The following is a 25,130-nucleotide window of genomic DNA, read 5'->3' as shown; positions in this document are numbered from 1 at the left end:
GACTCAAAGTCTCTAGGACTTGAATAACTGGAAGAAATAATTCATATATTAGGCAGTGTCAATAAGCCTGAGAGCTGCAGTTTTGTGATTCTAGATAAAAAGATTGAACATGTGAATAGCAGGTGGCTGTAAAAGAAACCCCAGGCTGGTGCAAGTACAGCAATTATCCTTAAAACAAGGGCAAAAGATGTCAGTAATGCTGCACCATGTATAAGAAGCAGTCACAAGGGTCCTTGCTCCAAAGGTTAAGTCAGATACATTGACACAACCAGATGAAGCCCTAGTTTACTCATCTTCCTATAACTGGTTGAAGTTATCGTCAGGGCGTTCTAACCAACTCTGATGACAGACACACAAGTAAATCCATGGTTGATTAGAGAGTAATAATTTCAGTAATGTGTTATCGACTAATAACAATTAAATGAATGTATAATGTTGCTTCATCAGTAGGGAGGAGAAAGAAAAAAACCTCCTCACTAAGAAATTTACTTACTGAATAATGGAAACTTGCATTTAAAAATTTTAAAGAGTATCTAATAACATTTCTTTAATTTAAATATGTAAATCATGGATCTAATAATAAGTGTGGGGATCCCTGGGTGGCGCAGCGGTTTGGCGCCTGCCTTTGGCCCAGGGCGCGATCCTGGAGACCCGGGATCGAGTCCCACGTCGGGCTCCCGGTGCATGGAGCCTGCTTCTCCCTCTGCCTGTGTCTCTGCCTCTCTCTCTCTCTCTGTGACTATCATGAATAAATAAATAAAATCTTTAAAAAAAAAAAAAAAAAAAAAAGTGTGGTGACCAAGACAATAATTATAATTAAAATAGAATGTTGAGGGCAGCCCCGGTGGCGCAGCGGTTTAGCACCGCCCGCAGCCCAGGGTGTGATCCTGGAGTTCTGGGATCAAGTCCCACGTCGGGCTCCTTGCGTGGAGCCTGCTTCTCCCTCTGCCTGTGTCTCTGCCTCTCTCTCTCTCTCTCTGTATGTCTCTCATGAATAAATAAATAAAATCTTTAAAAAAATAAAATAAAAAATAAAATAGAATGTTGAGTATTCTAGAAGTTGTGTGTTTTTTCCCAAGGAAAATAATCATAATAGACCAAATTTTAATCTCAAAAAAAATTTAATTGGCCCTCAAATCCCCCAAACCCTACAATGATCTAATAAATTTTCCAAGTGGCAAATGAAGCTATATTCATTTCTCCTTAAAGAGGGAAGAAAGCAGGTGGTTTCACAAGCAGCTAACTTTCTATAATATGGAATTCTCCGTTGCATGCTCAATGATAGCCTGGTGGATGAATTTGAACCTCCAGCTGTCCAACATTGGGCCAGAATCATTCAAGGTGTGTTGTGGAGACGGGGCAGGTGCGAGGCGGGCCACCATGCTCCATCACCTCTTCAAAAAATGATGACACAGACCATATGTTTCTAGTAGTCTAGCTTTTTCACTTTCTTGACAGCTGTGCAACCGGCATGCAGGCTGACTGAAGCTTTATCACTCTCCCCTTAGCAGGAGACACATTAGCAGAACCTCAAGGGAAATGGCTCAAAGGAATTGAAATTGTCTTTGTGGAAGCCGGAAGTTCCCTGAGCACCCTCCAGTATCAGAAAAAGTTTCTGGCTGACACAGTGCAACTTGAGATAACTCAGTGAAGGGAGTATCCAAAGAAACCTGGCACAACTTTTAAAATTTAAATTCATCACTTAAAAAAAAAAAAAGTACAGCTAGAAATGGGATGCTAATCATTTTCAGAAGCAAGACTCCTCTGCATTGGTTATTAATTTTAATGACTTCTGTTTAGTGCCACTAGCTAATGGGCCTCTTCCAAAACACGAGGACCTCTGCTGCAGTGATTACTTAAATAATATCATACTGTTGAAGGAGGAAAATAATGAAACACTGTTTTTTTTCCCCAGATCATTAGCATTGGGGGGAATAAACAAAACAAGGCAAGACAAAATCCTAAATATCCTCTGATGATGTCTCTTTATCTTTTGTCTGGGATTAATAAAACTAGCTACTTATTAATAGTAATGAAAACATTGCTCCTGGGAAAACACATCTAATTTGTAGCCATTTTAGACACAAAGGTGAATGCGATCACTGGTGAAAAGAATCACTTTGGGACTTCCTCATTGTGATTACAATAAATAAGTAATTATAAGTAATTTTGATAGCTTTCTAGTGAAAGAACAACTTAGATTGCCCCAGAAATATTTCAGGCAAAACTTGCCACTAATGACTTTGAGTTGTCATATTAGTGATCATATTAAAATGATCCAGAAGGAGTTAACTTTGGGACACAGCCATGTTTTCTGGTCAACTCCGTTACATACGCACACTACAGTTTGTTGATGAGCTTGCCCAGTTGCACTGTTGCTCAGAACTGCATGTTCTAAACTGTACCTGAGTCTTTTTGCAGTAAAAATACTACCATTTAGCATTATCCCTACTTGTGCTTAAAACTGTTAGCCTTAGGAAGTCATGTTTCCAGCGGTGAAAATAATTCACAGAATGACTGTACAAATGGGCCCCCCTCCCAGGCTAGAATATTGGTCCTGATTTTCTCCTCCTTTCCTACTTTCCATTTATTTCTAACTCATCCGTACTGAGATCAGTATGCTTTTGTACTTTGAATTTTTTAGTTTCTGAGAATTTCTTTTCCCCTAATCCAGAGCAATAACTGTTAAAGTCTTAGTAGGTACTTTTAAAAAATTCAACCCTCAAATTTTTCTTTTTTTTTTTAATTTTTTTTAATTTTTATTTATTTATGATAGTCACACAGAGAGAGAGAGAGAGAGAGAGGCAGAGACACAGGCAGAGGGAGAAGCAGGCTCCATGCACGGGGAGCCCGATGTGGGATTCGATCCCGGGTCTCCAGGATCGCGCCCTGGGCCAAAGGCAGGCGCCAAACCGCTGCGCCACCCAGGGATCCCAAATTTTTCTTTTTTTAAAGATTTATTTATTTATTTAAGAGAGAGAGAGAACATGAGCAGGAGGGGAAGAGGGAGACTGAATCTCAAGCAGACTCTGCAATGAACACAGAGCCTGATGTGGGGCTTGATCTCATGACCCTGAAATCACAATCTGAGCCAAAAGTAAGAGTCAGATGCTTAACTGTACCACCTAAGTTCCCCAACCCTCAAAATTTTTTAGTCAGGGTAAAACCAGAAAACTACTGGATTTATTTCAAATTCTTTTTTTTCAGATAAGAAATAAAATACATTATGCACAATTTTATATAGTTTTGTTAGAGGCCACAGTAAGGATAAAAACAAAACCCTCCACTCTAAATTGTATTGTATATTACTAAAATTAATGGAAGTGTTTCCTACTTAAGAATTAGAATTAAAGAGTATTCTTTACATACCTTACAATGTATGGAGATTTTCTGGCGCTAATTACTCTCTGAAACCAGCCAGGGTTGGACTGCCTTCAGGGCATGTGAGAAAACTAATTCTCAGTCTGAGAGGACAGAAAGATAGGCAACCAACTGTAAGACTGGCCAACGTACAGTGGGGAATGGGAGTTCATACCACTGTGGTTATTTCCAACTGCAATGCCAATTGAAAACGGGTTCATGTGATTGTGACACAGACCACTCTGGAGGAACTGCCAAAGTAGGTTTGAGAGTCTATTCCATTCCTATTATACCTCTAACCCCCTTTCTAGGTATAAAATGTGGGGATTTGTCAGAATTCTTTGGAGAGAACTAATGTCATGACTGTGAGGGACTGCTCATTTGTCCCCAGCCTAGGGAGGATTAGGCTTCAACAAGACTACTTGGAAAGTCTAATATATGTCTTGGCTTTTGAAGACATGGTAGTCTGGGGTCTAACTTCCACCCAAGGAAATGTGAAGGGCATGAAGAAAGTTTGGGAAGGTGATTTGGCTGGTAAAATGGGAAAACTGCTTCTTGGTGTCAGAAGTAACTACACTTCCATTCCATAGCAGGCCAAAGAATACACGACTAAGACCAGATATGGGCTTGGGTAGGATAGAGAGCTGGCCTAGGGGCTGCTTAAGTCCTACCCAGGGGGCAAAGGAGATCCAACCTTTGAGAGAGGAGACGAGGTATAAAGTAAACCTCCCAAAGATAGGGTCTTAAGGGGGGGGGGGAGCACCTGATGAAGAGGCAACCTTGCACACATCCAGAGTTTGAAATGGGGAGGGAAAATTAAATTTCCCCCAAAGAACCTGGGAAAGTACCTATACTGGGCACTCCAGTGTATCATAACAGATGCATTCAATCTCATTGTTCTCTGATTTTTGGCCACCACTTCAGTGATGAGTTTTGCACAGGCTCTAAATAGCTTCCTGCAGGTGCATCCTGGCACCACCTCACTTTAAGCCCATGCTGCATTCCTCTTACCTGCCCCTGGGCCTTTTTGTGACATGGTAGCAGAAGCTCACTTGGCACTCATGCATGTTCACCCTTGAACTTTAGGAGAGATAATGTCCTATGAAATTGACCTTTAAACAAAAGTGGATAGAAGCCAATGAATAAAAGCTTCTCCTCCCTCTGCTGAATGATTGTTTCAAAGGCTTATGCCATACAGCTTCTCAGAAGGTCCCACTGGATCGAACAACCAGTTATCCTGGCTGACCTGACAAAAAAAACATCTTTATTTTGGTTCTCTCTCCTGCCTTGTTTCATTATCCCTGTCCATCACTTTTGCTCTAAGGTCATAGTCCCTAATAAATTGTGCAGGTTCAACTTTCTGAGGAACCACGGTTAAAAAAAAAGAAAAAAAAATCCTTGAGATAAAGAGAATTCTAAGCCAACACAGAACTCATTTAAATACATTTCCCATTCTTGTTTACCTTTCATACACTCTCTCATGCTCCACTTTCCAGCTCTTACCTAATAACCATTCCCATTCCAGCTAATAACTGGAAGAAAAGGTGAGCAAGAAAGGAAATGTACCATGGCCCTCCCTTCTTCCAGGGCTGTGGCCAATTCCTACAGCTCAGCTGTAGGAGGGGAGAAAATGGAACATTAGATCCATTCAGGCACATGAATATTACATAAACCTGAATATTTCAGCTTTCAAGTTAAAACTGAGTTTGCAATCTATACTGAGTGAAAAACTCCCTGATATCAAGGCCTCCTCAGGGTTTCATCCAGAGTTATGGAAAGGCTACACAACAGAACAAGTTGTAAAGGGACAGTATGGAACAAAAATAAAGTCCTATATGTTCATATCTCATTGATATTTCTGACTCAACATATAGGTTATGTATCTTTGATTCACTTGGTTAATATCTCTAGGTTTTTTATTATCCATACTTCAGAATGAGTTAAATACACCCTATCTTATTAGAATAAGGATAAATGAGATCATGTAAGTAAAAGTACCTAGTGAAATACCATGCAAATGGCAGGCACTCAGTCACTGTTGGCATCTTTCCTTCTCCAAACATTTGTGTCCTGTCATTCTTTGATCTAAGAGTAACATTGAAGAATCATTAGATAGGTCAGTTTATTAAGTAAAGGAAGAGTGGATAGAAATCAATGCTTAGAAATCAGCTGTGGTTGGAAGGCATTACTGTTTGATTATTAGGCAAACCATTTAACATCATTCTGGGCCATGGTCGTGGCTGGATTCATGGGTGTGAAACCTGTGCAGTGACACACAGCCTCACTCTCTGAAGGGCTCTAGTGCTTGGTTTAATGCTCTACTTTCACCTGAAATTTTTAATAATGCAATCTTCGAACTGGTGTTTTGTGAGTGAAGTCCAAGGGGACGACAAATCCTATGTGTAAATGAAGGAGATCTGCATAATGTCTATGTCCACCGTGTCTTCTTACTGCACTCTTTACCTGCAGCATCTGCAATGCTCCATGACACAAAATTCTAGAGGACCCTCAAGGCATGGAAATTCAAGTGTTGGGGAGTGTTACCAAAAAGACACGACCACCAATTGGCCAATGAGCTACACCTCTACATTCACAGGTTCCTCTTCCCTTCCACTGTCTTTAGAATGTGAGTTCCACTTGGCTTTCCCACTCCCAGAGGCTGCTCCAAGGACATGGCCTTGAGATAGTAACGTGGTGCAGAACACACCTGCATGGCATATGTTACTGCACCTAGTGAGGGCCCTATAAGCTTTTCAGATTTGGTGGGCAGGTGTGGGGATCCATTCATCTCGCTGCCATCCAAGATAAGCCTCTTGTGCAAGTTGCCCTTGCTTATTAAAACTGCCACCTACCAGCTTGGAGTGGCCTGTCTTTTTTTTTTTTTTTTTTTTTTCAGTCTTTCTGTGTACTCTGAGGACAGGGGTCAGTTTCAGATTATACCAGGGAAGTTCCTGAGAAAGGTGTAAAGAAACATTGGGATTACAAAGTGAGCGTGTTTCATCTCCAAGTGAGTAAGGAAAGGCTCTGATATACTGAGTGGCCACGTTTTCTATTCAAATCGGAAGTTGCTTTCCAATGCAGAAAGAAGGTAGTGACATTCTTGGAAACATAAATGACCAAGGAACCTATCATGTCTTGTGTTACTTCTTGCTTGTGTTATTTCTCGGTACCAGCCAAACATTTATGCTGAAAAGGTGTCCACCAAGGTGAAAAGATAGTAGCATCCACAGTTCCCTTCCTTTCACCCCATCTTTACTCATTAGTAAGCCACAGTGTTGACAAAACGTGTGTCAAGAAGTGACAAAACAAGGGCTCCTGGGTGGCTCTGTTGGTTAAACATCTACCTTCGGTTCTGGTCATGATCCTGGAGTCCCGGGATCTAGCCCTGCATTGGGCTCCCTACCCAGCAGGGAATCTGCTTCTCCTTCTGCCTCTCACCCTGCTCAAGCTCTCCCTTGCTCTCTCTCTCAAATAAATAAATAAAATCTATCTTTTTTAAAAGAAGTGACAAAACAGCGGAAGTAGTTTTCTATGACATTTCCACTGTTGTGAAGGAAACACATATGCATATATGACCTACAGAACACAAATTGTATAATTTAGGTGAGTCTGCATACCAGTGAAATGCTCTTCTACTTGTATTTAAAACTGGCATTGGAGAATATAAAGATGAAGTAGAAATTCATGCTAATAAACACATTTTAAAATTTTCTTGCTGAGGACAGCAATCAAGAAATGACACCAAGCAAATTAAAAATACTATGACAAGTTGAGAGAGCTCTCAAAATAAAGTAATTTTAGTACTTTTAACAGTACCCTTTCCTGTTTTCTGAACCAGGGGTTCCCATTTTCATTCTGTACATGGCTGCGCAAATTGTGTAGCTGTCCCTGGTATTCATTTATTCCCTTGTTTATAAAATCAGTATTTCTACAAGAAGACCTTCTAGGGCCCCTGGGTTCTAACATTCTATCTGGAGTTTCTGATAGAAAAATGGGCTCTCCCTCTGGCTGACCACAAGTCCACCAAATAAAGTAGCCCCCCTATGGGTTTGGCCAACAGATGGCACCTTTGTGTTGACAAGCAGTGGCTTGGGTCCTGGGTGCTCAGGATATAGCAGCTTGAGAAGAATTTAAAGCTTTTATTTGCCCCCCTGGCTGGGTGCCTTTATGCAGAACAAACTACACGGCAGTCTTGATTTCATCTGCTCAAATGTTTTCCTCTTCCCACTTGCAAATTTGAGTTTGCCTTCTCTTCTTCTAGCCCATAGTTAATGAATCGTGGTTCAAAGAAATGCTGCTACTAATAGGGAACTTGTTTCTGCGCTAAAAGCAGAATAGACCAGTTTGGAACGAAGCTTCTCGCATTGTTATCTGGGTTTTGGCAATTCTAAGCAAGTGGTGGTTGAGCGAAACGTTATGAACTTTTGGAAAAAATAGTAGGAATTGTACAAAAACATAACCCAGCTGACTTTTATTCTTTGCTGTTGGTGTTCTTTTGTCATCTTGTTTTGACATAAAAGTCATCAAATTAAAAAAAAAAATTGCTCCTTTGGTAGTATGTTCAAAACAGAAGGACTCTTTAAACGATAGCATTTAAATGTGTATCATTGCCTTTCAAGAAGAAGATGAAACCAAAGACCTGTTATGGTGATTTCATTAAAAATTCAGTCAGTGCCTTCCCCTTTGGAGTAGATCCGTTGACTAATTAGATGTCCTCGATTCTCAATGATTGTCTTTTGCCCGGGTCCCTTACCCTCCCCAGGGCAGTTTATGATAGTCACACAGAGAGAGAGAGAGGCAGAGACACAGGCAGAGGGAGAAGCAGGCTCCATGCACCGGGAGCCCGACGTGGGATTCGATCCCGGGTCTCCAGGATCACGCCCTGGGCCAAAGGCAGGCACCAAACTGCTGCACCACCCAGGGATCCCCCCAGGGCAGTTTAATTTAAGTGCATTGCTCTTCCCTGTTTTCCTCCCACACTGTTGTGAAGTGTTGCTATGAGGCAGCTGAACAGCTGCTCCGCCTTTCCCCAGAAGTGGCTGCGTTCCAACAGTGGGCAAAGCAAGTTATGTAAAGATCATCCTTTTCAGGGTTTCCTAGGAAACTAGTGATACTGGTCCAGTTCTGATTTGACATGGAAACAAGAAACTAAAGTCTAACTTTGAGGGGCCTGGGGGCTGGCAGGGGGGCAGGAAACTCTAGAGACTACTTCCATACTAGTCTGCTTCCTTTTTCACTTTGAAAGTCTATAAATTCAGCTTAAAGGGGCTTCAATAGTCCCAATAATAAAAATAGCAACACAGGCTTGCAGTTCATGGCCTCGTCCACACATCCACAGTGACCTAAATTGACTTCATCCATTAAAAATGGGGAAGAAATAAAATCCAGAATGTTTCCCCTTCTGAACTAATAAAAGCTGAACCGAGTAGAGGTTCCAACGACCATCTGATTATTTTGATATATGAAAAGCCAAACTGGGACAATTCAGCCCTAACTTTCCTGTAATGTATTCATTACATTTAACTGGTATAGAGAGAGAATTTACTTTGCACTCAGTGCTGTGTTAGACCTTGAGAAAACAGAAGGATTGAAGATCATAGTCCTTGGGAAATCTGGGTGACTTGGTCAGTTAAGTGTTGGACTCTTGGTTTCAGCTCAGGTGATGATCTCAGAGTCCTGGGATTGAGCCCTGAGTTGGACTCCACACTCTCTCCCTCTGCCCCTCACCCCTGCACATATTCTCTCTTAATCTTTCTCAAATAAATAAATAAATAAATAAATAAACTGTTTAAAATCAGAGCCCTTGAAGCACCTGGGTGGCTTAGTCAGTTAAATGTCTGCCTTCAGCTCATGTCATGATCTCGGGGTCCTGGGATCCTCTGCTCCTTGCTCGACAGGGCGCCTGCTTCCCCCTCTCCTACCTCAATCCCCTGATGGTGCTCTCTCTCTATCTCTCTCAAATAAACAAAATCTTTCAACTCCAAATAATGGCTGCATTTCCTTAACTAAAACAAAACAAAACAAAAAACCCGAAAAACAACTACAAAAATTAAAATCAGAGCTAATAGGAAAGGGAATAAGAGATGCTGAAATCCTACTGTAATGTAATAAACACCTCAGGAGCATATGAGGACCAATGACTGTATAATAAAGGCTTGCTGATTCTCCCTGGATATTTCTGGAATGCCTATTATAGCATGATTCTTGCTAAATATTTGAGAAAAGTTATTTAGAGTTGGTTCTAAAAATGACGACCCACATGATACCAAACAAAAAAATGTCAAACAGCTAGTTGCTTTGCTACATTATGCCAAATAACTCATTGTCCAAAATATATTTCACTGAAGCAACTGACCTCAGATAGGCTAGACTAGATGTCTTGGAAGTGTACACAACTTATAAGGCAGTTTTGATTCTTTGAGAAACTCTCATCTAAAGAAATGGACCTTACCTACAAACACTGACTTTAAAAAAAAAAAAAAAAAGGAAATTCAAAAGATTATAGAAATGCACAAAAATTGAATTTTTATAAAGCTGTGATACTTTATAAATTTCTTGTTATGGGATATTATTGTTATGATATTTCAACTCTTTTAACAGTGTTTAAAGATTTTATTTTGATGTGTGTTTTCAGTGACCACAAATTTGCTTTTATATACAACTTCTGTTTTCTTTAATAATTTCCATCATTAAAAAATTAACTTTTTATATTTTTGGTAGATTGGATTTGTTATTTCTCGCCTAAAACAAAAAGAATTAGACATTTACAAAAAATCAATCTTGAGGGATGCCTAGGTAGCTCAGTCAGTTAAGCAACTGACTCTTGATTTCAGTTCAAGTCATGATCTCAGGGTTCAGGGATGGAGCCTTATATCAAGCTCTGCACTCTGTGTAGGGTCTGCTTGAATATTTTCTCTCTCCCTCTGCCCTTCACCCTGCTCATGCTCTCTGTTTCTCTAAAAATAAATACATGAGTCCTTAAAAATAAGTCTTTTAATAAGAAGAATTAGAGTTTAAAGGTCTTGACTGAGGAAGGCCTGAGTTGCTCAGTGGTTAGGTGCCTGCCTTCAGCCCAGGGTGTGATCCTGGAGTCCCAGGATTGAGTCCCATATCGGGCTCCCTGCATGGAGCCTGCTTCTCTCTCTACCTGTGTCTTTACCTCTCTCTCTGTCTCTCATGAATAAATAAATAAAATCTTAAAAAAAAATAAAGGTCTTGACTGATAGATTTTGTAAACATATTGATTTTTTTTCTATGATCCTATGTTTTAGTTTTTAATAAAAAAAAAGGTTACCATTCAAATCTATCACATGATATTGTGGGGTGAGTCATATCTCCTTTGTCATTTCTAAGAATTGGTCAAGACCATTTGTTTTTCTCCTCTTTCTTTTTTCCTCTTCCTGCTTGTGGACCTCACAACAATCCTGTAGGTATTGTCTTCATCCTCACAAATAATTTAGCCAGAGAGTTGAGTAACTTTGTGAGGATGTTATGGCTCTTCTAACAAGGGCCCACAGAGTTCTCTCCCCTATTATATATTTCTTTTGGCCAACACCCATGGCCTAAATCCAAGGGCTGTAGCCATTGCACTTGGGAGATCATATTCTCATAAATTATACCGTTTCAAAGCAGGCCAGGCGATGTGTGGCTTCTGGTTTGTAAATACGCACTGTCAGTTCTCCTTGTCTTGAAAATGTGAATTTGTTCCAATGTGATTGGTACTTTAAGGACCAGTTTGAGGAGAACACACATTTTGTATGTGCTGATGTGCTTTTCATGAATGGGGTGCACTGGGTAAACACCGAAAACTTCACTCTTACGAACAGAGCCATCTAGGAATATACAAAGCACACAAACACACAGACCTCACCAGACCGCGAGCCACACCCATCCACATCTGGTGTGATGACTTTCTGGTGTTCCTTCTACCACTTCACAATAACTCCCAGCTGCTGAACCATCCCCACTTCCACCAGCAAACTTCCCCACGTGCCATATTTATGATAGTAGTTCAGTAGTTCTTAGCCATTTAGCAAGTGCTACCATTTTTATGAGGTTCTTATCAGGTTTTTTTAAGTATTACTGGTTAAGTTTCTGGATTCTGTACCCCCTAACTCAATGTATCCCAAACTCTGTGGTTTTTATTGTGTGATTTTTTTGCATGAAGTAGTGATTTTGAGGAACGTGTGTGTCGTACTGTAGCAGAAATGATCATACGTGCAAGCTGAATGGTGAAGAGTAGGGAGGGTATATGTAATAAACAGTTGGAAAGATTGTCATTAAGTCACTCACCTACATGTGCCATTAGTTATGCCAGTATTGATCATAGACAGTAAGAACACTGTGCTAACCCTTTCACTTCCATGACCAAGTCAATCCTCATGGCAAACCTATTAAATGGGCATTTGCTAAGTAGGGAGAGTATCTTTTGTTCACTCTTGATACTACCATCCACATGAAGGAAATGATAGGAGTGGGAAAATTCTAGTTGATCACCACACAGGGTATTAATGCTTGTACTCTTCTTCAGCCCTGAGGAGTTCACCTCCAGCTTTTCCCCCACCCATCTTTCCCTTTTTGTCATCCCCATTGGGTGTGCTCTATTGGACTAGACAGTTCTCATCAGCTCTCCCATGTACCCGTATCAGGTCCATGAGAAGTAGTGATGCTTTATTGTTCTTGGAAATAACTGGAAGAGCAGGGCAATCACCATGGAGCAGCATCTCCTGTGTCTCCTAATATGCAGACTATTTGGAAGATTGCTCATGCTCTAGGTTTCTCAGGTGCGAGGCAGATCCCGACCCACTCTGCCCCTGACCTGCTGGAATCATAGAATAAACTGTCCAGATAGCCTCTTGGAAGCCCTTTGGAAGTCTAGAATAGAGATAGATGGCCAGACCTCTCATAATTGGGATAGAATGGGATGAAATCCATGCACTATTTTCTCAAAATGCATTTTCATGAAATTTCTTCCTCCCTACTATCTTGGTCCTTTTTTATTCTCAAAGTAGGCAAACAGAATCAATTGTCCTGGAGCATGTTTGACATTTCTATTGAAAATTTGCACACAGTGATTTGGGACTTCCTGATGTCCCCTGTGTATATGAAGAATATGGAAGAACTATAGAAGCTAGATATATCCACTAATTGGGTTTTGTTCTGGCTAAGATATATGTTTTGGGGCTGTGAGCACAGCGTATGTGAAGAACATTCTTATCTCAGTGGCTAATAAAGGCTTATGTTAACCCAGGCAAATTTTTACCCTCATGTATTTGGCTCTTTGCTGCTGTGGAAAGGCCATTTAGCTTTTAATTGGCTGTGCTAAGTGCCTGGTGCTGTGTGTGCTGCCTTAGTCCATAGCAAACTATTTCCATAGATTCATGGACACACATACAGGTAGCTTCAAGTGAAAGTTGCTTGGGCTCTATCTGCCACAGTCACAGGGGTATAACCTTCAGCTGAGGTCCTGGTTTTGGGCCATGGAGCAAGAAGGCTTCCAAGGATGTTCAGGTCACTCAGACCTCAGGCAGGGTATACGGGCTATTGAATAGCTTCAGTAAAATCATGGCAGCCACACAACGTGGTCTCCAAAGACAATGGCCATCCAGTGGTCACCCCCAACAAAGATGCAGGTTGTGCGAGGGCCTCATCTAAGCCACCAAATTGCAGTTAACAGGTGTAGAAAGCCTCAGCATCAACTCCTATAGCTTATCTCAGAAGTATACCTTCTCCTTAGCAAAAATCAGACATAGGAAAAGAATCATTCTGTGCACAAGTCTTTTAGGTATTAGGGGATCAAACCACATTTGTGGTACTAGACTGAGTTGTGTGTACATTGGTTAAGATTCAGTCTTTAGCATAAATGTTAGGTCTAGATCAGCCAAAAGAAAGAAAGAAAGAAAGAAAGAAAGAAAGAAAGAAAGAAAGAAAGAAAGAAAGAAAGAAAGAAAGAAAGAAAGAAAGAAGAAAGAAAAGAAAGAAAAGAAAAGAAAAGAAAAGAAAAGAAAAGAAAAAAGAAAAGGAAAGGAAAGAAAAGGTGAAAGGATAAATCTTGCATCATGTGTCCACTGACCCCATCACCTCCTCATGTTGGGGTTTAAGTTGGGTCTTAATTGGGGAAGAAATTTTCCCTAGAAGGCAGGTGTCTTGGACTTCAGCAACTCAACAACAGAAGTGGGTCAGGTCACTTTGATACAGAATAGAAAATGCAATGCCTCCACTCAGAAGTATGGGTGCAGAAGTGGACTCAATTTAGAACGAGGGTGGCAGAAACATGAGTCTCAAGGGACAGATGGAAATTAATAGTTTTCGAATATGTAGATATGAAGAGAAAAAGAACACCAAAAGAGCTGAAGGTTCAGACTGTGCCATTGCAAAATTTTCATTTGGCAAGAAAGCAGTGATGTCTAAGAGAGTAACCAGTAAATTTTTCCTCCCAGGTGGAATAAGTGAGTAGTGCCAAAAGTAACCATCTGCAAGAAGCTTACTCTCCACCAAGCAAGTTTACAGATTGTAGATTCTAGATAACTGGCACGGACTGAGAGATATTCCAATAAAGACAAAACTAAGGTGTTCATCTTTTGTTCAGATAACATTGTTTTCTTCTCTAGCTTTTGGCAATACCAAGTGCTAGGTTCTGAGACCATGCTCTTTCCTAGGAAAAAGCTCTCATAGCGGAGGACGATCTCATTTTCTAAATTTGTTGGCGATAATTCTGTGGGTTTATTTCTATTGGAATCTGTAAAGAAAGAACATGGGCATCAGAGTCTCAGTGTTAAGCCAATTTAACTTCCAAAATCCTGAAGGAACTACCCAGATTCTTGAGAGAAACAGCCCAGGCTACAGCTACTGAATAAAAAGTAACTCTATGTTGACATCAAGTGCCCCTTAGCTAAATCTAAGCAGAACAAGAAGCAGGGTTGGCTGCATCTTACTGTGTGTGTGTGTGTGTATAATATAAATTAAATAAATATAAAATAAATAATAATGAAAAGAATAATGTAAATAAAATATTGAAATAATATAAATAATATAAATAAATGACAAAATATTAAATATATATGCATATCTTTGATTTGAAAAGGGAAGAGAATTTAGGTGAGGGTTAGTTCTTTTGGACACTGATATATTATACTTAAGATACAATCTTTGACTTACATGGGGAGATACTGCTTGAATTCATTCCCTCTTGGAATCTCTAGTTTGAAGGAATTTTATTACTGAATATAAGACTGTCATTTAATCTTTTTACAGTGTCCTGATATGCTCCAGTGGATTATATGACTGGACACAGTTCAAGACAGAAATAAAGAAATGGGCAGGGTGTGAATTTTCAGCCTTGGGTAAAAATATAGCCTAAGAGTCCATTTATTTTACATTCTATTCTGATCCATTTCAGAGCCTCCTGGGAGCAAAACGTGGACCCCCTCCTTCCACTTGTGGGTCTAGCAGGAGATCACAAAGAAGTGTAGCTGGTATTGCAGGAGCCCATGAAACTGAACAAAAGACCATCCTGAAAATCACTGCTCTCCTCTCCTGAGGTGGTGGCTGCTTCTCTGATTGATGCTTGGCATCTGAGCACAATGGGTTAAGACTACAGAAACCTGGAGGGATAATGTGAGGGAATGGTTCTTTCCAGCTTCAGAAGTTTTCCTCAATATGGACACTTCTGACCCTTTGTCACCCTTAATCACTATTCCAGCAGAAGAAATGAAATGATTTATTGGACCAATAACTTTGAGAAGAATAAATTAGTCATACTGACTTCAGCTCTTCTTCTTCTCATGCATTCTTTCTCTTCCCTCCCTCCCAGGACGTGAAGCCCCTCCATGCCCAAGGTGTGACCCTGGTGGTCTTGGCACATACAGGGTGGTTATCTGTTTCATTCTGAGATTCACATTGGCTCGGATACGAACTTTATCATTAGGCCGGGTGATAATTTGGACTCTATCTGTCACTTCTTTATAACATTTTCTCAATTTTCTCAGAACTTGGGTAAGGAAGAGGGGTGCTATGTATGAAGCCTGTCAAATCTTCAGACAACTAGCATGGATCCCAATATGCAGATGAGAAGACTGAATCTTTGTAAGAGGAACAGACTAACCAAGTTCATATCATTAACAAGGGAACATGCCAGTATTCTGTAGTCTCAGCTTTCACCCCTTGCTGAGTTTTTGTTGTTTGTTCCTGGCTTGAATGCATACTTTATTTTCTGTGCAAAAAGACATCAGTCTCTTTCAACTAATTAAACAATTATTTAGTAACAAGCAGAATGAGTAGAAGTCTCAGACTCCTTTGTCCTTTTGAAGTAGTGTTAACCCAAAGAAGAGAATGTAGAGGGAAAGGAGGAGAAAAAGAGGAGAGCAGAAGAAAAGGTGGTGGGGAGAGAGAACATCTGGGAGAGAGTGGTCTTACTGCAAATGTCTTTCCGTGCTCCTGACTCTCCATGGCAAGAAAAGGATCATGAGAAACGACAAGAATTTGTTCCCAAATAATTTTCATGGTGAGGTGGGGAAAATAAGATACTTGGTTAAGTATTTACATATGTTAGTAATTATTATTTTTATATATTTATAAGAAATGATGTATAATACATGATATTTCTGGCATGGATATACATTTTAAAGAGGATTCCTTTATGGTATATGTTCACCTTCATGCATTGAATGAACTGGGCAAAAGTGTTCAAACTCAATACAAGATTGACCTAAATCAAACAAAAGGAGACACATTTTCAGCCTCATGGAGCTGCTGGTGCCAGATACCTCATTAGAAGTCGATTAACTAGAAACCACCAAGAATTTAGAGTAAGAATTTTTCTTTACTCTCGACACAGAAGAATGATTTAAGTAGTTGGAGAGAAGAGCCAATAACCATTTTTTTCCCCAGTAAAATCTGTATAGTTGCTAAGTTTTTTTGCTGCTTGAGCATTGGCAGGGAAGCCAGGATTATAATCCCCTTTCAGTGAGGGCTTGTAGAACCTCCTTAGAAAGGAGGCTTCAAGAAAAGAGAAACAGTATAATGGGATTGCCCTGAAAATACCTGGTTCATCCTACATGTGCTTATTTTCTAAGGTTCTAGATCTCTCTAGTTTAATTAGATGGAGGTTGGGTTTCTAAGGAACATTTATTTTTTTTTAAGTTTTTTTTTAAATTTTTATTTATTTATGATAGTTACAGAGAGAGAGAGAGAGAGAGAGAGAGAGAGAGAGAGGCAGAGACATAGGCAGAGGGAGAAGCAGGCTCCATGCACCGGGAGCCTGACATGGGATTCGATCCCGGGTCTCCAGGATTGCGCCCTGGGCCAAAGGCAGGCACCAAACCGCTGCGCCACCCAGGGATCCCTCTAAGGAACATTTAGAGAGAGGACAAGAAAGATTCAGTGATGGTCTATTTTAAAATTTCTCAAGAGTTTTTGAATGTCCACAGCCAATGAGTTTTGAAGCAGTCCAAAGAAGTATATAATAAGAAGAATCCAAACAAGTAACAATATCCATCCATTACTTTTGCCTACAATACATTGATTGAAAAAAAATAAAATTTAACCAAAAGCCCCTCCGAGTTGTCTTGGTTAATACATCATAACCATATATCTACTTGATGTACAGATATATAAAAGTAAATATGTACTTATATAAATATAGATAGATATACTAAAAAACAATACACCAAGAGTAAATAAAATCCTTGATATATCTATAGATATATAGAATAATCATTGATAGATATATCAAGATACGTATACATCTATCAAGGATTTTTTTAAAGATGTTATTTATTTATTCATAAGAGACACACACACAGAAGCAGAGACACAGGCAGAGGGAAAAGCAGGCTCCCTGCAGGGAGCCCGATGTGGGACTCAATTCCAGAACTCTGGCATCACGCCCTCAGCCAAAGTAGATAGATTCTCAACCACTGAAACATCCAGGTCTCGCTCTACAAGGATTTTATTTATTTTAGTGTCTTTGTCTCAGTTCTTAGGAAATGACCCATTTTCATATATAGCAGATCTCTTTTATACTAGAGAGTTATTCTAGCACTAATTGTCATTTGAATTATTTGAGCTTCTCATAGGGAAAATGTGACAAAATATATTTCAATTGTGTCCACAGGTGCCTACTAGAAGAGCACAATGTTTAAATTGTAAGATGTTGCTGGCCCTGATTCCAGGAAAGGGAACTCTGACAGCAAGAAAATTCTTGCACTGTCGTCTTGTTTCTTCTTGTTTTTACAAGGACATTCCACCAACATTTGAAGAACGAAGTTACCTTGATAAACATAGTCCTACAGTCCCTTCCTTCTAGCTTAATCCTGTTTAGAAAGAAAAGATTCTTGCCTAATTACACCAATACTTTTGTAAAAGAAAAGGAGTCTTTCAGGTAACTGGATTTGGCCAAAAGAGAGCAAGTAGCAGCATTGGAAATAACAAACACATCTTAATTGCTAAATGTGTGGGTTCTAATACCAGTTACTAATTTCTAATCCCACACTTATCCCTACCTCAGCCAAGGGATCCTGGATAAGTCATTTTAACCTGTCCATGTTTTGTTTTTCCATTTAAAAATATCTTAATAGCAATAATACTTACTCATATGGTTGATATGAGAATTACATGAGAATTATGTAAGATGCATTCAAAAAGTGCCCCAATGAAACATGTGCTCAGTGTTACCTGTTTTTGCTAAGAAAATAAGTATTCATTTGCCAATATACACAATGAAGAAAATAAATATAAGATTTTTTTTCAATATAATATGGACTTTAAAATTCAACATTTGAATGTTTGGAGAAATTTTGTTTCGTTGGATATTTTCAAAGAAGTAGAAAATGATTTGTTTTAAGTCAATTTTTATATTCATCATTTATGCTGAGTAATATGTAATAGTTCCAAACTCTGTTCTTAGGCAAGCCTGGTTCTTGCCCTGGCACCTAGTGCTAATCAACCAGCTGATTGAAGCACAAATAAAATCCCAGGCACAGAGATAAAATAGATTTTGAAACAGTATCCCATTGAGGAGCACATTATCATTCATCTATTCATTACAAAACAGAGTGCTTTATATTCCTTTCTTAACAAAAAAGACAAAGTACAATACAGTATTGTTCTCAGTTGTTGGTTTTTTTTTAATGAATCGAGAAATATTTGTCAGGCTATCCTCGCAAAAGAGTAAACAGCTAAATTTATCATAATATTTTGCAGGCTCAGGAAGACTGAAATATAAAATGGGATCACAATAAGAAATGCATAAACATGCTGACTGGAGAAGTTAAGGAAACAAAAAGTCTGAGGGGATTTTTATTTTATATTTTTTTCATGTTTGCATTGTTATTGCAGATCCAGTTAGGCTACCAAGTGCATTAATTAACTCATTTCAAGTGCCTTGCACCATCTTCTTAGTTGTCATTTTTAATGGTTTTGGCCCTATTTTCTTGTCAAGCATCCTGCTATGTTCAGTTTAATTTTCATAAGTGACCATGAACAATAAGAACTCAGGCTGAGTCTCTCAGCCTCTTTTCCTTATGGTACTAGTGGCTCCAATAATGACAATGAGTTTCTTCAAAAGATAGCATGAGGCTTTCATAGTGTGAGTCAAAGGACTTCCAGGTGCTGATAGAAAGATCAAGTTACAGTGACTAACCAGGCTCCAAAGGAGCTGACTCCTAAGAAAGGGTATTATATGGGAAATGGTGGGGTGGGGGTGGGATAGTGGGGGGAGCTCAGGAAACTGGAGAGGCAATCTTATATTCCATGGGACCTCATTTTTCTTCTCTGTGAAAGAACAGAGACTATTTCAAGTATTCTTTGAAGAATTGCAATCCCGGAGATCTTAAAGTGTGCTTTAAAAGAATAAGAAATTTGCACACTTTAAAGCATGGGATAGGGTGAAAAATATACAGTGTTTTAAACAAGACAAGTTTGAGTTCACTCACGTCCAAGCCTACTATTTATTGGCTCAGTGACCTGTCCTAGGCTTTTTGCTCATCTGCAAAATGGAGACATTTTCAGGTTTGTCCCAGGACTTAAAAGGTACATGAAGTACCTAAAAGAGTGCTAATACAAATTAGCTACTTAATAAATACTAGTCTCCATCTTCTTCTGCCATTATCATGTAAGGGAAACAAACAAACAAAAATCTTTACAAATAAAAGATGTGCTTAGTCATACACCCTGGTTATTGCTAGAGCCCTCAGAAATATCTTGCACATTTTCCCTGACCTCAGAAAAAGAGGTGAGGAAGAGAAGTCTAAGGCTCAGAAAAAACTCTTGAGTGAGCAAGTATTTTAGAGAAATGAAAGAAATATTGTGTGACTGTAGTTAATAAAGAAGCAATTTTAAAAGCTTCTATCTGTAAAGCATCTTCCAATTCATGCTCGCTGACTGGCATGGAGGAAGGTTACTCAGACTCAGGGTTATGCAGAGTTTGTAAATGCTTCTGCAAGTAGATAGAAAGATTTTTAATTAGGATATTAAGTACTCACAAAAGAACTAAAAAAATATGGCATTCACTGAGCTGCTGTCGCCTCCATGATTTTAATTTGCTTTACATATTCTTTTTTTTTTCACAGATATTACAAAAGTTAGTTTCACCAGACTCCTTTAGCATGTTGAACTATTCAGAATTTAGCATTATTATACTTTTTTTTTTTGAGGTACAAGAGAATATATTTTGCTTTATAAGGTTTCAAATTAAATAATTTTTCACAGATAGATTTTTCTCAAGTATTATTTGTATAGTTATACATTTTAATAGTTTGATCATTTTTCTAAGATTATCATAAACTGCTTTATTAAAATGCTATTTTAGCTGTTATATAGTATTCTACTATTTGTCCATTTCACTAGCTAGATTACTCCCACGTTTTCTTTTTTTTTTTATTTTTTATTGGTGTTCAATTTACTAACATACAGAATAACACCCAGTGCCCGTCACCCATTCACTCCCACCCCCCGCCCTCCTCCCCTTCTACCACCCCTAGTTCGTTTCCCAGAGTTAGCAGTCTTTACGTTCTGTCTCCCTTTCTGATATTTCCCACACATTTCTTCTCCCTTCCCTTATATTCCCTTTCACTATTATTTATATTCCCCAAATGAATGAGAACATATAATGTTTGTCCTTCTCCGACTGACTTACTTCACTCAGCATAATACCCTCCAGTTCCATCCACGTTGAAGCAAATGGTGGGTATTTGTCATTTCTAATAGCTGAGTAATATTCCATTGTATACATAAACCACATCTTCTTTATCCATTCATCTTTTGTTGGACACCGAGGCTCCTTCCACAGTTTGGCTATCGTGGCCATTGCTGCTATAAACATCGGGGTGCAGGTGTCCCGGCGTTTCATTGCATTTGTATCTTTGGGGTAAATCCCCAACAGTGCAATTGCTGGGTCGTAGGGCAGGTATATTTTTAACTGTTTGAGGAACCTCCACACAGTTTTCCAGAGTGGCTGCACCAGTTCACATTCCCACCAACAGTGTAAGAGGGTTCCCTTTTCTCCGCATCCTCTCCAACATTTGTTGTTTCCTGCCTTGTTAATTTTCCCCATTCTCACTGGTGTGAGGTGGTATCTCATTGTAGTTTTCATTTGTATTTCCCTGATGGCAAGTGATGCAGAACATTTTCTCATATGCATGTTGGCCATGTCTATGTCTTCCTCTGTGAGATTTCTCTTCATGTCTTTTGCCCATTTCATGATTGGATTGTTTGTTTCTTTGGTGTTGAGTTTAATAAGTTCTTTATAGATCTTGGAAACTAGCCCTTTATCTGATATGTCATTTGCAAATATCTTCTCCCATTCTGTAGGTTGTCTTTGAGTTTTGTTGACTGTATCCTTTGCTGTGCAAAAGCTTCTTATCTTGATGAAGTCCCAATAGTTCATTTTTGCTTTTGTTTCTTTTGCCTTCGTGGATGTATCTTGCAAGAAGTTACTATGGCCGAGTTCAAAAAGGGTGTTGCCCGTGTTCTTCTCTAGGATTTTGATGGAATCTTGTCTCACATTTAGATCTTTCATCCATTTTGAGTTTATCTTTGTGTATGGTGAAAGAGAGTGGTCTAGTTTCATTCTTCTGCATGTGGATGTCCAATTTCCCCAGCACCATTTATTGAAGAGACTGTCTTTCTTCCAATGGATAGTCTTTCCTCCTTTATCGAATATTAGTTGACCATAAAGTTCAGGGTCCACTTCTGGATTCTCTATTCTGTTCCACTGATCTATGTGTCTGTTTTTGTGCCAGTACCACACGGTCTTGATGACCACAGCTTTGTAGTACAACCTGAAATCTGGCATTGTGATGCCCCCAGATATGGTTTTCTTTTTTAAAATTCCCCTGGCTATTCGGGGCCTTTTCTGATTCCACACAAATCTTAAAATAATTTGTTCTAACTCTCTGAAGAAAGTCCATGGTATTTTGATAGGGATTGCATTAAACGTGTATATTACCCTGGGTAACATTGACATTTTCACAATATTAATTCTGCCAATCCATGAGCATGGATTATTTTTCCATCTCTTTGTGTCCTCCTCAATTTCTTTCAGAAGTGTTCTATAGTTTTGAGGGTATAGATCCTTTACATCTTTGGTTAGGTTTATTCCTAGGTATCTTATGCTTTTGGGTGCAATTGTAAATGGGATTGACTCCTTAATTTCTCTTTCTTCAGTCTCATTGTTAGTGTATAGAAATGCCACTGACTTCTGGGCATTGATTTTGTATCCTGCCACGCTACCGAAATGCTGTATGAGTTCTAGCAATCTTGGGGTGGAGACTTTTGGGTTTTCTATGTAGAGTATCATGTCATCGGCGAAGAGGGAGAGTTTGACTTCTTCTTTGCCAATTTGAATGCCTTTAATGTCTTTTTGTTGTCTGATTGCCGAGGCTAGGACTTCCAGTACTATGTTGAACAGCAGTGGTGAGAGTGGACATCCCTGTCTTGTTCCTGATCTTAGGGGAAAGGCTCCTAGTGCTTCCCCATTGAGAATGATATTTGCTGTGGGCTTTTCATAGATGGCTTTTAAGATGTCGAGGAATGTTCCCTCTATCCCTACACTCTGAAGAGTTTTGATCAGGAACGGATGCTGTATTTTGTCAAATGCTTTCTCTGCATCCAATGAGAGGATCATATGGTTCTTGGTTTTTCTCTTGCTGATATGATGAATCACATTGATTGTTTTACCGGTGTTGAACCAGCCTTGTGTCCCAGGGATAAATCCTACTTGGTCATGGTGAATAATTTTCTTAATGTACTGTTGGATCCTATTGGCCAGTATCTTGTTGAGAATTTTGCATCCATGTTCATCAGGGATATTGGTCTGTAATTCTCCTTTTTGGTGGGGTCTTTGTCTGGCTTTGGAATTAAGGTGATGCTGGCTTCATAGAACGAATTTGGAAGGACTCCATCTCTTTCTATCTTTCCAAACAGCTTTAGTAGAATAGGTATGGTTTCTTCTTTAAACGTTTGATAAAATTCCCCTGGGAAGCCATCTGGCCCTGGACTCTTGTGTCTTGGGAGGTTTTTGATGACTGCTTCAATTTCCTCCCTGGTTATTGGCCTGTTCAGGTTTTCTATTTCTTCCTGTTCCAGTTTTGGTAGTTTGTGGCTTTCCAGGAATGCGTCCATTTCTTCTAGATTGCCTAATTTATTGGCGTATAGCTGTTCATAATATGTTTTTAAAATCGTTTGTATTTCCTTGGTGTTGGTAGTGATCTCTCCTTTCTCATTCATGATTTTATTAATTTGAGTCTTCTCTCTCTTCTTTTTAATAAGGCTGGCTAATGGTTTATCTATCTTATTAATTCTTTCAAAGAACCAACTCCTGGTTCTGTTGATCTGTTCCACAGTTCTTCTGGTCTCGATTTCGTTGAGTTCTGCTCGAATCTTTATTAACTCCCTTCTTCTCTTGGGTGTGGGATCTATTTGCTGTTTTTTCTCTAGCTCCTTTATGTGTAAGGTTAGCTTTTGTATTTGAGTTCTTTCCAGTTTTTGAATGGATGCTTGTATTGCGATGTATTTCCCCCTTAGGACTGCTTTTGCTGCATCCCAAAGATTTTGAACGGTTGTATCTTCATTCTCATTAGTTTCCATGAATCTTTTTAATTCTTCCTTAATTTCCTGGTTGACCCTTTTATCTTTTAGCAGGATGGTCCTTAACCTCCACGTGTTTGAGGTCCTTCCAAACTTCTTGTTGTGATTTAGTTCTAATTTCAAGTCATTATGGTCCGAGAATATGCAGGGGACAATCCCAATTTTTTGGTATCGGTTCAGACCCGATTTGTGTCCCAATATGTGGTCTATTCTGGAGAAAGTTCCATGTGCGCTTGAGAAGAATGTGTATTCAGTTGAGTTTGGATGTAAAGTTCTGTAAATATCTGTGAAATCCATCTGGTCCAGTGTATCATTTAAAGCTCTCGTTTCTTTGGAGATGTTGTGCTTAGAAGACCTATCGAGTATAGAAAGAGCTAGATTGAAGTCACCAAGTATAAGTGTATTATTATCTAAGTATTTCTTCACTTTGGTTAATAATTGATTGATATATTTGGCAGCTCCCACATTCGGAGCATATATATTGAAGATTGTTAAGTCCTCTTGTTGAATAGATCCTTTAAGTATGATATAGTGTCCCTCTTCATCTCTCACTACAGTCTTTGGGGTAAATTTTAGTTTATCTGATATAAGGATGGCTACCCCTGCTTTCTTTTGAGGACCATTCGAATGGTAAATGGTTCTCCAACCTTTTATTTTCAGGCTGTAGGTGTCCTTCTGTCTAAAATGAGTCTCTTGTAGACAGCAAATAGATGGGTCCTGCTTTTTTATCCAATCTGAAACCCTGCGCCTTTTGATGGGGTCATTAAGCCCATTCACATTCAGAGTTACTATTGAGAGATATGAGTTTAGTGTCATCATGATATCTATTCAGTCTTTGTTTTTGTGGACTGATCCACTGAATTTCTTCTTAAAGGGGAATTTTAAGAGTCCCCCTTAAAATTTCTTGCAGAGCTGGTTTGGAGGTCACATATTCTTTTAGTTGCTGCCTGTCTTGGAAGCTCTTTATCTCTCCTTCCATTTTGAATGAGAGCCTTGCTGGATAAAGTATTCTTGGTTGCATGTTCTTCTCATTTAGGACCCTGAATATATCCTGCCAGCCCTTCCTGGCCTGCCAGGTCTCTGTGGAGAGGTCTGCTGTTACCCTAATACTCCTCCCCATAAAAGTCAGGGATTTCTTGTCTCTTGCTGCTTTAAGGATCTTCTCCTTATCTTTGGAATTTGCAAGCTTCACAATTAAATGTCGAGGTGTTGAACGGTTTTTATTGATTTTAGGGGGGGATCTCTCTATTTCCTGGATCTGAATGCCTGTTTCCCCTCCCAGATTAGGAAAGTTTTCAGCTAGAATTTGTTCAAATACATATTCTGGCCCTCTGTCCCTTTCGGCGCCCTCGGGAACCCCAATTAAACGTAGGTTTTTCTTCCTCAGGCTGTCGTTTATTTCCCTTAATCTATCTTCATGGTCTTTTAATTGTCTCTTTTTTCCTCAGTTTCCCTCTTTGCTATCAACTTGTCTTCTAGGTCACTCACTCGTTCTTCCACCTCGTTAACCCTCGTCGTTAGGACTTCTAGTTTGGATTGCATCTCATTCAATTGATTTTTAATTTCTGCCTGATTAGCTCTAAATTCTGCAGTCATGAAGTCTCTTGAGTCCTTTATACTTTTTTCTAGAGCCACCAGTAGCTGTATAATAGTGCTTCTGAATTGGCTTTCTGACATTGAATTGT

At 39.3% G+C, this 25,130-nt stretch overlaps 1 long non-coding RNA gene across 1 annotated transcript in view; it reads left to right on the top strand.

Moving 5' to 3' along the window:
- Positions 1 to 25,130, top strand: part of LOC144286924 (uncharacterized) — a 1,061,786-nt gene that overhangs the window by 704,378 nt on the left and 332,278 nt on the right. The gene's annotated exons all lie outside the window — the stretch shown is intronic.

The sequence above is a fragment of the Canis aureus genome, chromosome 16, assembly GCF_053574225.1.
Source record: "Canis aureus isolate CA01 chromosome 16, VMU_Caureus_v.1.0, whole genome shotgun sequence".
NCBI lineage: Eukaryota > Metazoa > Chordata > Mammalia > Carnivora > Canidae > Canis > Canis aureus.
The sequence above is the reverse complement of the archived record's forward strand: the minus strand, read 5'-3'. Positions and strand labels throughout refer to the sequence as shown.